Source organism: Rhinolophus sinicus, chromosome 1, assembly GCF_057876585.1.
Source record: "Rhinolophus sinicus isolate RSI-liver-muscle chromosome 1, RSI-T2T, whole genome shotgun sequence".
Lineage (NCBI taxonomy): Eukaryota > Metazoa > Chordata > Mammalia > Chiroptera > Rhinolophidae > Rhinolophus > Rhinolophus sinicus.
In genome coordinates this window covers 56,382,665-56,393,507 of record NC_142501.1, presented here as the reverse complement: position 1 = coordinate 56,393,507, position 10,843 = coordinate 56,382,665, and the positions used below count along the sequence as shown (strand labels likewise).

Here is a 10,843-nt window from a genome sequence, read left to right as displayed (position 1 = left end):
CCCAGTTGTGTGACCTTGTGTAAGTCACCTCACCTCTGTGAACATCAGTTTGTTTGCTTGATAAATAGCACATACCTCACAACCATCATGAATTAAGTAAAATACTTCATATGAACATATTTAGAACCATGCCTGGCATGTAGTTGGACTTCCTCGAACTGCCTGGCTCCTTCATTCCTGACATGATGGAGAGCTTTATCTATAGCCTGGAGGATCACCTGCCTGGAGGACCACCCGCCTGGAGGACCACTCGCCCTTACTTTATTCATTTACCCGACTGATATATTTCAGGCCCTTACTATGTGCCAGCTCCTTTCTAGGTGCTGGAAAAACAATGACAAACAAAACAGATATAATCTCAGCCATCATGGAAGTTCCATTCTCTTGAGGGAGAACAATATTAATTAAATGATGACAAACAAAAATAAAATCATTCATGGTAATAAGTACAAGAAGGAAGGAAACCACACCCAATTATTCTAAGGAATTCCAGTGATGGAGCCTTGGGCTGGCACACCCTTGGCATAGCCTGGGCCAGGGGGAATACTGGGGGCCTCACTTTCCTGTTAACTTGTTTCCCAGAAGCTCCAGTTCCCAAAACAAATGTATTTGGAATAGGGAACTTGGGAGGGGAAAACTGGAGTGGTCCCAGATCCAATCCTGAACCAGTTTCCCCAGACCCATCCCTACCCCAAAATAAACAAAGCCCCTGCCAGGCTGCCTGGTCAACAACACCTCCCCAGGGAAAACAGACCCTGCCACAGAGTCACCATGAAATTCTTCACTGTCCTGCTGCTGGCCAGCTTGGCCTCCTCCTGTCTCTCTGTCCTTGATAGTAAGTCTGACACCCTTTTGTGCCCTAGAGCTCACTGAGCTGTCAGCTGAGCAACCTCAGCACTAGGAAGGCCTTTCCTTAACCCTTGTACTGTGCTGTGTGGAGAGGTGGGGAGATGCAAAGCAAAAGTTCATACCTTGGGTAACCGAAGTATGGAGGCGGGGGTCTAGAGCACATGGCTCCTGAAATCCTGCAGCCTAGAAAGCCTGGGGCTGGGGCTGGGGCAGAGGGACCAAACTGGACCCAAATCAGGGAAGACTGTGGGTCAACAGCGATTCAGATAAGATTGCAGCCTCTGATGATGCTGTACACCCCAGGCAGTCACTACCCTTCTTTGGACCTCTCTGCCTCCCTCTGTACAATACTCACATTCATTCAGCAGGTTTTTATTAAGTACCTGCTCTGTGCTGCACACATAGTTCCAGGTGCTTGGGATACACTAACAAAATAGACAGAGACTTCCATCATCACTGAAATTACATTCTAAGAGGAAGAAACAAACAATAATAAATTACATGGTGTTAGAAGTGCTAAGAAAAACCTAAAGCAGGGTAAGGGAGGTGGAGAACGCTGGGGCAGGAGGGGTGGCATGGGAGCATCTCACATGTTAAATGTCTTCAGGCCTCTGGAGCCATTTAGTTTTTCAGAGCCCTTTTGTTTTCAGAGCCAAAAGATGAAATCCACTTGGAGGCTCAGCCCACAGATGCCTGTAAGTCTCATGTTGGCATTCTTTAGAGTAGTTGGTGGGGGTAACAAATTGTCCAGTCAATGATGAATTCTCCACCTGAAGAGGAAGGGAAGCAAAGACAACCCCTACAGGTGTCGGACCTTAATCTTTCCTGCTGTACTGACTGGTCAAGATCTGGGCCAGGAACAATTTGAACAGCACTTCATGATGGGTAGTCATTGGAGATGGGAGTGGGGACTACCTTGCAGACCTAAATGCTAGCAGGTAAGTAGTTTCAGCTCTGAGGTGATGATGCTGGCGGGGCTCATGGGGCCCAGGGTCCCCACCCCCACAGCCCAAAAGCCATGCACATTGCAGGATTCTGCTTTGTTGGTTATCTGTAAACATGGTTTAATCTCAAGCTAACCTCCCTTACCTGTGAGAAGCTAGAGAGGGAGACTCAAGCAATACCCAGAATTCAGAGGAAAAGAAACAATATTTATGGAACCCTTCCTATGCACCAGGCACTGGGACAGGTGTTTGCATAGTTAATCTCTTTTCACTGGGAAGGCGGATTTGCTAGAAGTGGAGTTCTTGTTCAAGGGCATTCACAATCAGGGACATGCCTTTCAGCTGCTCATCGATTTGGATGCTGGTACGAGACCTCAGTCCTGGTCTACACAAATTGAGCAATGACTCAACCCTGATCCCCTCCACAGTGCTGGCTGGCTGCTTCCCCCTATGAGCTCTTTTTCTGCCCGTCACTCACTCCATTTCTTGGTCCCAGCTACGTAGCTCACCCCCAACAGCCACCCCAAGAATGACCAAGTCTCCAGGGAGCGCCTTTCTAAAGAATCTGCTGTCTCCAGAGAAGAGCCGGTTTCTGAAGAGGAGGTTGTGATCGAATCCATCAAGAGACCAAAGAATCACACCCCTGAGCTGCTTCACCCCATAGCCCAGAAGGACGGTTTCAGAAATGCTGCCTTTTGATTAGAAGAGATGACAGCACTCACTCCAGGGGCTTCTCAGGAGCCAGGGAAGAGGGGAAGGGCTGGGAAGGCATTGAGCAGAAAAGAGCAGGGGTTGCTCGCTTCCTTGGGGGAAACGGGTGGGGTTAGAAAGAGAAAGGAAGCTGCAGGGGGGAACAAGAATTAAAGGTAAATGATATTCAGAGAATCCGTTGATCTCCTGTGCCAGCACTGGAGAAAGAATTGCTGGAGTGTGGGGAATGGTGGGGGCAGTAGCCTTACCCTGACATTTCTCTCCCAATATTCCTCAGCAACCACCTCAGAGGAAAAACTGGCCAAGCTTGGCCATAAAATTGGGAAGAATCTGGACAAAACAGTGAAAGAAACCATGAACTATCTGGAAAGCTTATTCCCCCGTGCCTCCGAAGTCAAGAAGCCCTAATGATGACGATGCCCATATCCCCGGCTAGGCCATGGGAGGTGCCTACAGTACCCACACACCGCCCACCTTGACCACCATCTCTTAGCCCCTCACATTCATCATTAAAGCATTGCATTCCATGCCTGGCTCTGTGGTGTCTGTTGGGGCAGGAAAGGACAGAAGCTGCCCACTCTACTAGGATTCTTCCTTAGTTATCCCATCCCTTTGATTTTAAACTTCTCCTCCTCCTCAGCTTACAACCCTGTTCAAGTCTCCACATCCCAAAATATCTTTTGTGAAGTCTTGGCCCTCCTCAGCTGCCCCCTGCCACGTGGATGCCCATGGCCTCCAGGCTACCTCACCCGGCTACTCCTCATCCCTCTGCAGTCTGCCTCTTCCCAGCCACCAGCCTGCAGCAACTGCTCTCCCAAAAGTTCCTGACAACAACAAATGCGTGACTATTTTCAAGTCCTGACTGCCTTCATTCTCTCTGTAGAATTGGACCCAATTACTCCTGCAGAAACTTTCTCCTCGCTGACCTTCCATGACACTGCACTCTCCTGATTCTCCCATCTCCCGTTTCCTTTCCTAGCACATTTTCTGACTGCACACTCTGTGCTCCCAGGGTCCCATCCTGTGCGGTCTTTCCTCCTCTACACCATCATCTGCCAGGACCTCAGCTTCGCCTCAGGGTGGATGACACCCTTTGACCCGTTCAAAAAACATCCAAGTATTTACCCCAGCCCTGGCCGCTCCCCAGCCCTGGCTGGTCTTCACTGTAAAGGCATATAGGACTCAATGGGGGTGGGGGGAAAGTATGAGAAAATAAAATCTCTTTCCCTCTTACAAATGGAGGGAAGTCTGTGCATTTAAGGGCAGATAGGATGGCTGGAAAGGATCTATGAGATAATAGGAAATATATGTATTGGTCTCTGCCCCCAGTTCCTGGCACAGAGCTCCTGAAACCCTTGTAATTTCTTAAGTGATAAGAGCATCTTTTGTTCAATGAGGCAACTCTGAGTGGGCTCCTGGTTGGGGCCTGGTCACCAGAAAGACCAAGACATGAATAGAAGCATGGAATTTTCAGTGCCACCCCCCACATCAAAGGGGAGATGGGCTGGAAATGGAGTTAATACCTGAGCATGCCCATGTGAGGAAGCCACCATAAAATCCCAATAGTATGGGGTTCAGAGAGCTTCCAATTGGTGAACACTCCACATACCAGGAGTGTGACACACCCCCAACTTCACAGAGACAGAAGTTCCTGCTCTCGGGACCCTCCCAGACGTCACCCTATGTATCTCTTCATCTGGCTGTTCATCTGTATCCTTTATCACATCCTTTAATAAACTGGTAAATGGAAGTGTTTCCTGAGTTCTGTGAGCTGCTCTAGCAAATTAATAGGATGCAAGGCAGGGGTCATGGGAAACGCCGATTTGGCTACAAATCAGAAGTTGTGGGTAACCTGGGGACCTACTGCTTGTGACTGGCAACTGAAGTGGGGAAGAGTAGTCTTGTGGGACTAAGCCCTCAACCTGTGGGATCTGACACATGCCGCTGGTGTCAGAATTGAGTTCAACTGAAGGACACTCACATGGTATTCCAGAATTGCTTAGTCGGGGGAAAACCCTATACCTTTGGTGACCAGAAGTGTTGTGTGTGAGAATAAAGACTCACAGACTTCACTCGAGTCTTTCCAACTCAGGAGCCACCTCTGATCTCTACTGTCCTACCCCCAGGACATATAAAAAGATGTGTCCAGAAGATTAAGAGTGACTGACCTACTGCAATGCAGGGCTGGCAGTGTCCTGGCCTAGGAAAATCTGGAAGTGTGTTTAGAGAGGAAACAGACAAAATAATCTCCTTTGTTCCTTTGCTTCCTCCTGGTGTAGAAAGTTCCACCTGCCCACTTTCCCTGTTTTACCCACCTTCCCCTCCAATACAAGGACCCACTTACAACTCCACCAACCTATACGGAAAGTTCTTTTATGGGTCTTTCTCAACCTACAGCTTGAGGCAAGGCAAAAATTCTTGCCAAAATGACAGGGGAGACAGTGAAAGATTATGGAGTTCAGGAAGGAATTGGAGGGGGAGTTTCTTGAGAAGATTAGATTAGGAAGGCTGAAGTGTCTTGGAGATTAAAAACCTTGACTCATCCTTCTGACCCTCTAGTTCAGACCAATACAGAAAATGACATGAAAGTCATTACCTACTGGAGATCAAAGCAAAGTATCCACCTTACTAATGGCTGGACAGATGTGCTATAAACCCCAAATGCAGGGCTATCTGTTAAAGCTGATTAAGAGACCTCGGGCTACAGGGGCCTTCTACTCTCTCCCCATCCCTGCCTAATTCACAGGCTGAACAGAGACAGGGCTGGCGAAGCCACAGTCAGGCTCTCTCCTGTAAGATCACCTACTCTTCCCCAGAGAGTAAGCAAGGAATGGAAAGATAGGCTGGAAAGTGTTCCCTCCAACCTGCTCCTCTTGTGAGGAAGGGACATCTAAGAGAAAGAGCCCCCAGTACAGAGTTATCTTCTCTTTATTCAACCTTTTGGGGTTAAAGGGTTGGCTTGTGGTCTGTGATCAACCACAGGTACAACTAGAGAGAGGAGAAGGGACCAACCGTGCATCAGAGCAGTCTCCCACTTTGCAGATATTTGGCCATTTGTGACCTACGAAAGTGGCCATAACATAAGGCCCGTTGATTTTTATAGCTCCTACTATGTGGCAGGAACAAATAAGAACTATATTTCCAAATAGAAAATGTGGAAATAGGTTTCCAAATGTTTTACACATATTTACTCATATAATCCTTACAAGAGACAAAAAATTTGTTATCCCCGTTTTCGGATGAAGAAAATGAAGTAACAGGTTCTCACCGTTATTCTTTGCATATTCTCCCAGAATCAGCAGGGTGGCCACTTTACAGTTGCCCCCAAAGGCCTCTGAATTGGGTACAAGTAGGACCCAAATTAACGCTAAGACTGTACTGTGCCCTAAACTCTGTTTGCTCTCTCCAATCAGCTCAGCTCAGCTCACCTGCAGGTTACAAAGTAACTACTCCCTGGCAGCATAAAATATCAAATAACTCAACATTAGCAAGCAAAAAAATGCCCTAAATTGAACAAGAACCCCCTCCTAATTTCAAAAGTAACAAAGAACAAAATTTAAATACACTTTCTTTTAAATTAAAATGCAAGGAAATGAAAGTCCAAAATTCTTCCCTTCCCAATTTCTTATTCTGCTCGTTCTTAGCTGGGAGGTCTCACTCCAAAAAAATCTAGATACGTCCACTTGCCTGGACATCCCCCTTCCTAAGGAATATCCATTTCCACAAGGTCAGTTCTCTACTTCCCCCAACTGGCTGCCAGGGCTCTGCTGGGCCTCCCCACCTGAATAAACACTGACCTCTCATGATTGGGCTGAGAGAGTGTTCTTTCTGTTGATCGAGCTGTTGGATAGAATCAGGTCTGGATGGGAAGGGAAAGGGAAGGTACACACTCTCTCCCTTAAACTTCAGCTCCCCAAGTGTGGGCAGGGGTTAGGTACCTGAGTCTCCATCCTCTCCCTGGCCTGGGGGACCCGTATGGCCATATCTCTGAGGTGGGACAGGACAGAGATTGTGGTGAGATCTCAAACCTCCTAAGGATGAGGAGGGTGGAGAGCCAATAGCGTGGGGAGTGTTACTTGGGGTCACCGGGAAAAGCTGTTATGCCTGCAGGCAGGGGACTGGCTGCATCCTGGTCTTTAACCCCTGAAATGTGAGAACCTCCCAAGTTGACTTAATCTATCCTCAAGTAGCTCAGGGTTCCTTCTTTTTCAAAGTCAGTGTAACTAGGACACAGAATACTGTGGCCCCAGCTCCACTCCAGCAAAACTTTGAAACACAAGCATATTCTCAACTATGTACCCAGAACCAAGTGTATGGTTTGTTTGGTGTTTTTTTTTTTTTTTGGGGGGGGGGGAACACGGGGTGAGGCTTTAGAGGGTGAAGGCAAAGAAACCTTTGATGAGGGCTTAAGGGGCAAGAGAAAGGTGTCGTAGAGCGCTGGCACTCAGCCACAGCCACCTCATGTGCACGTTCCCCACAGAGCTTCTCTGAGTGGTGCTGTGGCTGAGAGATGAGCCCGCCTCATCTGTGCTACTCACATGTGTCATCTCCAGTCGGCAGCTCACGGCAGCACAAGGGGCCAGAATTTGGCTTGCTTCGCCAGGGCAGAATGCAATTGGCACAGAAGTGATGACAAGGCATCTCGATGAGTGTCCTCCTGGCATATGAGGCACTTGAGCTCAACGAGAGTCAAGTTGCTAATGTAGGCAATGCAACATGGCAGAAATTTAGTGGTATCTGAGAAAATAGAGAAAACCTTGACTTCTCCTCACCAGGATGCTTTCAGTCTGTGCCAGTTCTTTGGCGTTCCCAACACATGAACTGAAACCTCAGTTGGGAGAAATCTCGGTAAACAAAAAGGGGGCTATGTAATAAACCTTGACAAGCTCAGGGGTGACTGGGTGGCAGGCCCGATACGCTCCGTGACCAAAAATAACCACACAGGCTGGTCTGATCATAAATTCCTAACTGAGCAGGTCCCATCCCAAGCCTGTAGCTTCCTTGGCAAAGGTCAGTCTTGACCTTAAGCAAGCCCTGTCCACTGTTCTTATGCATCTAGGATAACACACCTTTGGAATGTCAGAGTCATTTTCTTTTCCAGACCCCTCGGATGCACAGTCACGGGCACCAGAGCACAAGACAACAAACACCTCATTGTTATCATGTTGCCCACATGCCATCTCTATTTACTGTAAATGTTAAATATTAACTATCCTGTACCCACCAATGTAAAAGAAGTATGTTCCTCCATTTTGCTTTTTAGGCAGTCCTAGAGATGTCCCCACTTTGCTTTCTCCCACCTCCTTAATCTACACCACCAATGGGTTTCACGTAACCTTCATTACATCTTTCCTTTGATTCTAAGTGTAAAAAATGAGCTACAAAACTGCCATTCTCCAGAGCACAATTTCAATCTGTTGAGAACTTGCTTCTGGGCATGTCCTCAAAATTTTGGCTCAAATAAACTCTCATAAAATGTTTCTCTAGGTTTGGACATTCTTTTATCCACATCTCCCATGGAGAGCTTAATTTTGGCATTATGTTTCCCATTAGAGGGTGCGGAACAAGCCTACTCTCTCTTCTCTCAAAGTGGGGAACTAAAGATGTTTCTGTTGTGATATTTATAAATTTAAAATAATGCTCCCAATAATCCCAATTTAATTCAGATGTAACTCAGATCTATTTTTTTCCTGTATGAATTCCCTTTCAAGTGTGTTTGAGGGTCCTGATCACAGATTCCTGGGCATGTCCCCTCAGATCATGGGCAATACCTCCTCCCCACCTCTAAATAACTGTCCCTGTCAAATTTAGCTAACGATACTTGCAGTGTTCATCACTAAACCTCCTGGTCTTTTCTTTCCCCACGCTAAGCAAGCCACTGTCTATACTAGTTTCCTCTGTCCACTCTCCCTCTAGCAGTCTCACTCCACTTTGCATCATTGTTAAATCTCTCTAGGCCCCATTCATCCTCCCTGATGTATGAGATGTGATCAAAACATACAGTGAATGTTTAAATTTTAAAAATTATTACAGTAAAAGACACATTGCCATTAATTACCCTCAAAATACCCTCACTTCAAACACACTTATCCCATCATTCTTGTCACTTTCTGAAGCAGTTCTGGAATTCTGGAAGTCCTCTTTCCTGAGTGTCTTTACTTCATCCTCCATCCTAGCAATGCTTCATGTCACACATAGCTTCTGGTGCAGCAATTTCTGTCAAATAAAAACATTACAGTGTGTCCTCATCCACTTTATTCACCAGATCTGGCATCGTGCAACTTCTGGCTCTTCCCTAAAGTCAAAATGACCATGAAAGGAAAACATTTTGAATCAATTCAGGTCATCAAGGCAATCACGACAGCACAACTAAAGACACTCACAAAAGAGGACTTCCAGAACTGCTTCAGAAAGTGGCAAGGACAATGGGATAAGTGTGTTCGAAGCATGGGGGAGCATTTTGAGGGGGATTAATGGCAATGTGTCTTTTACTGTAATAATTTTATTTTATTTAAACATTCATTGTATGTTTTGATTACACCTCGTAGAAATGAGTAAATATTCTGCTCTTTTCTAGTTCTATCCTTAAAAATATTTAGGTGTTGAAACATTTCCTTTGTCTTTTAATATATCTCAAGCATGACCTCTAAAAACTCAACATTTCTCCCAAGAAAATCTCTTTTCCCCCAGTTCAATCAACAGAACTTCCTTTTTTTTTTTTTTTCTGACTTTTCTCGCTATAAAACTAAAACTTGTATCTCACATAGAGCCCATGTCTCCTTGATTCCCTCAACAAGTCTGGTTTCTAGAGACAGCGTGTTCCAGGTATAAGATGTATTCATTTCACTCTTATCCTTCAAGTTTGTAATAATTCCATTGAACGTTTCTCTGCTTTCACCACATTGGCATTTCCTCCATATAAGTCTCCTGGTCCTTTTGATCTTTATGAAGCCCACCACACCTCTGTGGTTAATTCTACAGTGGGTGTCCAAAATCCGCAACTCTGGTAAGGGCTTAATAAATGTACAACCCAAAGCCAACTTGAGACTGTGTGGTAGGAAATAATTCTAGGAGCCTGTGGACATGCCATAAATAACACGCCTCCATCGTTCCTTCTGTGGTTTTAAATGTAGTTCAAAACAAAGTAGACAGTCAGGATCTGGGACAGCCAACCTAGCATCACTTACTAGAAGTTAGCACAAATAATCTAAAGTCAAAATTTAGTATTCTTATGTTCTGTACACACATGGAATTGGGGTAATTTCATTCCAGCTTCAACTGCACCCATAAAGTTGCAGGTTAGAATTACCTTCTGAACCTCTGCCTGTTAAAATCCATGGTGCTGGAGTTCTCCCCAGACCAGTCCTTGAGTTTACCGTCAAGACTCCAGGGAGGCCCACAAGCATGTCATCCCTCCACCCCTCTGAATCCAGCCAATAGAGAAGGTACCCCAAGAACAGAGGGCAAAAGGAGACCAAATGGCCATTTTATTTATGGTCAGACAAGTGTCAGCCAACCCACAACACTCTGACCTCTCTGGCAAACTGAGCTGGAGAATGCAATTGAAATGTGAGTCTAGAAGGAGCCTCCTCTGCTTCCTCCCTGCCTGAGACACTAAAAGGAGGGAAACAGCCAACATCCCCCAGGGGAGGGGTGGGGTGGGAAGCCCTGTCCAAGTTTGTGTGTGTTTGCATCAGGAGGGGGCAGCAGAGAAAGAGACAATGCTAGTTCCCGTTAATGCATTAATTCCAGTCCCTGGTGAAACATGTCCAACGAATGTTTTGTCTCTCCAGCTGCCATAGCATCTCACCCTGCAGAGGGAACAGTCACCTGGAAAAGGAGATCCTTTCATCTTGTATTGTAGTTTTCTAATTATAATTTCTAATTATAAATTACCACAAATATACTGGCTTAAAACAACACAGATTTATTACCTTATAATCCTGGATGTCAGAAGTCCAAGATGGGTCTCCTTAAACTAAAAATCAAGGTGTCAGCAAGGCCACAATCCTTTCCTGAGGTTCTAGGGGAGAATCCATTCCTAGATCCTTTCCAGCTTCTAGAGGCTGCCCACATTCATTGTCTTATAGACCCATTCTCTCATTTTCAAAGCCAGCAAAATCTAGTCAAGTTCTTCTCCTTTTGCCATCAATCTGGTTCTTCTGAATTTGTCCTCCACATTTAAGGACCTCTGAGATTACATTGGACCCACCCAGATAATCTAGGATAGTCTCCCTATTTTAAAACCAGCTGATTAGCAATCTTAATCCCATCTGTAACCTTATTTCCCCTTTGCCAGGTAACCTAACATATTCACAGGTTCTGGGGATTGGGACACG

General features: G+C 45.9%; 1 long non-coding RNA gene across 1 annotated transcript; it reads right to left on the bottom strand.

Annotated features, from left to right (window-relative positions):
- Positions 1-911: 911 nt before the first annotated feature.
- On the bottom strand, positions 912-7,678 carry LOC141568635 (uncharacterized). The gene is made up of 3 exons (XR_012491824.2): positions 7,043-7,678; positions 1,440-1,619; positions 912-1,318 (listed from the first exon to the last, which is right to left on the bottom strand). It is a non-coding gene; the product is annotated as an uncharacterized LOC141568635 (long non-coding RNA).
- Positions 7,679-10,843: the final 3,165 nt, after the last annotated feature.